Source organism: Hypanus sabinus, chromosome 5, assembly GCF_030144855.1.
Source record: "Hypanus sabinus isolate sHypSab1 chromosome 5, sHypSab1.hap1, whole genome shotgun sequence".
Lineage (NCBI taxonomy): Eukaryota > Metazoa > Chordata > Chondrichthyes > Myliobatiformes > Dasyatidae > Hypanus > Hypanus sabinus.
In genome coordinates this window covers 175946515-175951459 of record NC_082710.1, presented here as the reverse complement: position 1 = coordinate 175951459, position 4945 = coordinate 175946515, and the positions used below count along the sequence as shown (strand labels likewise).

Here is a 4945-nt window from a genome sequence, read left to right as displayed (position 1 = left end):
CACCCGTCCCCTCCCACTCCCACGGGTGACGGACCTTCGCCGTGGCTGCACCAAGTTTGAGCGAATCCTTCAGCACTTACTCCTGCAGGAGAGAATGTGCCATTCGGGAGCAATCAGCCACGGACATCTCCATGTGCTGGTACACCATCAAGTTTCAGGCCGATTAAAGAGCGTCCTTCACCGAGTTGATGATCTGCCAGCAGCACCGGATGTTGGTCTCGGTGTGCGTCCCCGGGAACAGCCCGTAGATCAGAGAGTCCTCTGTTACCCAGCTGCTGGGGATGAACCTCGACACTGTCCCTTCCATACTCCTCCACATCTTCTCCGCGAACCCACAGTGTGCAAACAGGTGGGACACCGTCTCCTCTTCACTGCAGTCCTCCCGTGTGCAGAGGGGTGTGAAGACGACGTTCCGGGTGTACAGGAGAATCTGACTGGGAAGGTCCCTCTCACCGCCAGCCAGGCGAGGTCTTGGTGCCTGTTGGTGAGGTCTAGCGATGAGGCAATTTGCGAGATCTACTGTACAAGACGCAACGCCCAGTACTCTTCAAACTGCGCACATTCAAGCACGCCGGTTTAATGTCCGCCATCATATAAAGTTCCTTATTTCAGCTGCACACCGTCCTTACCTTCGCAGTCCCGAGTCTTCATGCCCACCGCCTTTGTGAAGTCTGTTACCTTCTGTGGGCTCAGGAACTGCATGTCGTCCTCCCCTGGGTGTGGCTGTTCCGGTTCCGAGCCAGGGGGCTTATTGTCTCCCGGGCCTGACTCCCCTTCTGTCTGCGGGGCGCCAGATGTGACTCTGCTCCCGGACTCTGCTATGCTGGGGGTCTCTGCTGCTCGCCGCCTCGTGTGATTGTACTTGGGGGGTGGCCAGCAGACTTTATGCGCTCTCTTTGCCCGCCGCTTCCTCTGCCGGCGCTGCTGGCCTCTCCCACTGCCTTCCTCCTCCGAAGGGAGCAGGTTACCGGAGGATGTGTGGTCGCCTGCCCTTTTCTTTGCGTTCTCCTTCTGCTCTGCCCACTGTCGTTTGGCCGGAGCCTTTTGGGCCTTTTTTCGTTTGCCCACGATGCACCAGCCTTCCTCACCCCGCCCCCCACCCCCCGGTTCTCCACTACTCCATGGACTCCTCCTTTTCCTGTGGCGGGTCCTGGAGGGTCTGCGAGGGAGTGAGGGCCCTCGGGGTGGTTGCGCCTTTTTCCCTGGTGGCGTTTACCGTTGGTTCGGGTGCCGCCTCTGCAGAGGTGGCGGGAACATCCAAATCTCCCGGGGCTCTTTCAGAGCCGGCACCTCCCTTGGTCGCCTGTGCGTAGGTGCCAGCACATCTCGGACAGGCCCTGTACAGGCGGCCAGCCTGTCCGCAGAGGTTGCAGGACTTGATCTGCGTACAGTGGCCCTCCGATTTACATTTCCCGCAGATCACAGCCCTGCACTGGGCTGTGACGTGCCCCGCCTTGCTACAGTTGCGGCACACCCTGAGTTGACCCGCGTACACCGTGAAGCTGGGTTCCCTACGATGGCGCAGACCGAAGGGGCGGGTGGATGACGCAGCCGTTGGAGTCCACCCTCAGCTTCACCTTGACCTACTGCTTGCTGGTCCAGATCCCCAGGCTGTCCTTCGTCCAGACTAGTTCTTACGCTCTCCACATACCGAGCGAGGAATGTAAGGCCGTCCACCACCGGCACGTATGGATTAAACACCTGCACCGTGACAGTCCGGTCATGCAGCGGCGGCAAAGAGGGGCTGTGCTTGTAGCAGCGACAGTGGCGCCTCTCTCCTTTTCTCTCGAATTTGCTAGTGCAGCCCCTGCCACCCTGCGGGTTGTCAGAAGGTGACATCAAAGAAGCCAGTGAAATGCTTCACGCAGCAGATGTCCTCGGCCGTAAATCCACGACAGTCCATCTTCTCCCTGGTGAAGCCGGTGCCCTCGTTCTGGTTCCGCACTGTCATCCTGACAGAGTTCTTGATTCCCGGACTTCCGGCTGATGCGCTGGACTCTGCAGCCATCCAATTCACCGCTGTCGTCGCTGGAAAAGGGGTAGTTGATTAGCAGCATTAGAAATCACCCCCCTTGCGTCAGCGCGAAGTCTTCTCCTCAGCCTTCCGATCGCAGCGAGTCCCCGAAGATACGACACTTGATCTTAGCCAAAAGAGTGACAAGAATCAGTATCCAATTGAAGTGAAAGCACAAGTCAAGGAATTGAGACGTTTTATTGAAATGATGACGTCCAGTATAAAGGAGAATACACAGTTAATGAATGAATTGCGATTTCTTCTCAAAGCCCTTAAGAAAAAGCCAACTTCAGAGTTTCAGTTCACTGATGCGGACCAGACAAAACAAGGAGGAAACGAAACACAAGAACTATGTGAACCACGTAGGTCTGCTCATGCTCATAAACCCCCAGAAACTGATGGAGACATGTTAAGTTATGCACTTGTTTTGATTAATGTTGCAAATTGTTTTTCTTTTTAGGGAAAGGAAGATGTGGTGATATCACATGTAAGAAAGCGATTGAGAGTCTGAAGCATGCGCAAAAATTACAATGATCCAGAAACCGGATGGTGAAAACGTGGTTGCTATTGTAAACAAGTTCTAGTTTTAATTCTTCCAGAATATGGTTTGTTCTTAGTAACCCACGGTACGTATAAAGAACACAAGGACCAACAGCATTTTGGAGCGTGTTGCTTTATTTGCAGCACGGCATCTGCAAATTTTTTCGTGTTGGCTCTTCTCTACAGATTTGGTACGAGTCTCTGAGTGCTTCCAGCACTACGTTTTTTCTCACCTTACATTCTGTAGTTTGTCTTCTCTATCTCTTCTTAAATAACAAGATCAGGCGTAATTTGTTAGAAGCTCACTTGTTATTTTGTTGAGAGAAAGGAACGGGTCGAGACTGCTTTCAAAGGATCTATTAAAATTGTAACCTTTAATTAAGTGGGAACAGACCTCGATGCATGAACTCATTGCTGTAAGACTACACAAACAAAAGCAATTTAAGGCTATGTTCACAAGTACCTGTACATTCTGCTTTTATATTGAAAAACAGGGGAGAGCGCGAACGCAGTCCCCCACTACCACAAATTTTGCAGTCGAGTATCCCGCATTTGGGGACATCGCAGGCGTCAGCACACCCGAAGTGCAATGGGATAGCCTCGTCCTGGGAGAACCGCCTTCATGATCACGGTCTCTCCCCTGCCAGGTAAGTATGCTTTCTTTTCCCCGCCAGCCACATCCATGCTTATGCCATACCCCTCAGAATTAAGGCAACCAAATATTTTAAAGATCTATTTCCTACTGTTACACACCATACTCCGTCCTGGACAGCAAACAGAGCACTGCACCGATCAACGCGAGCACAGCAGAAATACAAATCCCTCACTGACACTGAATCCTCAGTCAGGAATAAAATTACTATAAAACACTTGCTGACTCATTCCTTTACCAGCGTTTTCATTACTGCTCACTTTCTGCAAACGCATGTGGCACCATCATGTATTTAATGAAGTTTCTAATAAGGACATTTGGAGTCAATGAGTCCTAATAAGGACCTGGTTCATAGCTAAAAGCCCTTAATGTTCACGGTCACTCCTACCGGGTGAAAATGCACTCTCTTTGCTGCCATCCACATCCTACCCCTCAGTATAAAGGCGACCAAATATTTTACAGAAATATTTTCTACTTGTACACACGAACCGCCTAGAATACCGTTACCACAAATGCGCGAGCAGGTCAGAACAGGCCAACAGAGCAGCAGATCACAGCGCCCGAGCAGAGAAAAGCAAAGCAGAGGAGGGTACCCCAGCCTCGCAAACAAAACACATTGCCAAAAGCACGCCAGCAGAGAAGAGCCGTGACCCGAGAAGGGCAAGCATAGCAGTGCAGAGCAACCCAGACCAACGACAGGAGCAGAGCAGAGCGACCGAGCAGCGCGAGCGGAGCACAACAGCGTCCCCGAGCAGCGCGAGCAGAGCAGACAGACAAATCACTCATTTACACTGAATCCTCAGTAAAGAATAAATTTGGTCATAGCCAAAACCCCTGAATGTTCTCGGTCTCTCGTCCTGCCGGATGAAAATGCTCTCTCTTTGGTGCCATCGACATTCAAACCTTAAGCCCTAGCTCTCAGTATGCAGGCGACCAAGCATTTTACAGATCTATCTTCTACTTTTACACACGATCCGCCCAGAATACCGTTACCACAAAAGGGCGAGCAGGTCAGAACAGAAAGACAGAGCAGCGCCAGAGCAGATCATCATAGCGCCCGAGCAACGACAGCAAAGCACAGCAGAGTCCACCAGCAGCACGAGCAAACCCACATTGCCCCTAGCACGCCAGCAGAGCAGAGCCTTGTCGCGAGAAGGGCAAACATAGCAGTCTATGGGCAACCAAGCAGCACGACAGGAGCACAGCAGAGCGCCCGAGCAACGCGGGCAGACCAGATAAGGGTACCGAGCAGGGCAAGGAGAACAGAGCAGAGCGACTGAGCAGACGGTCCTTATCACGGCGAGCAGAGCAGAGTCCCCGATCAGGGCAAGCATAGCAGAGCAACGGTCCTGATCAACACGAGCAGAACAGACATAAAAATCACTCATTGACACTGAATGTCGTACGAATGAAGGTTCTATTAAGAACATTTGATCATAAGCAATGGCCATTAATGTGCACGGTCTCCCCCACCACTGCCGGGAGAAAATGCTCTCTTTGCTGCCATTCACATCCAAATCTTAAGCCCCAGCCCTCACTATACAGGCGACCAAATATTTTACAGATCTATTTTCTACTTTGACACAGCGTCCGCCCAGAATACAGTTACCACAATTGCGCGAGCAGGGCAGAACACGGCGCCTGAGCAGCGCGAGAGCAGCAGATCATAACGCCCGAGCAACGAGAGCAAAACAGAGCAGAGCCCCCAGCAGTGCGACCAAAGTACATTGCCCCCAGCA

General features: G+C 52.1%; 1 non-coding gene across 1 annotated transcript; it reads right to left on the bottom strand.

Moving 5' to 3' along the window:
* Positions 1-3045: 3045 nt before the first annotated feature.
* Positions 3046-3209, bottom strand: LOC132394875 (U1 spliceosomal RNA). The gene has a single exon (XR_009512421.1). It is a non-coding gene; the product is annotated as a U1 spliceosomal RNA (small nuclear RNA).
* Between the last annotated feature and the right edge of the window lie 1736 nt (positions 3210-4945).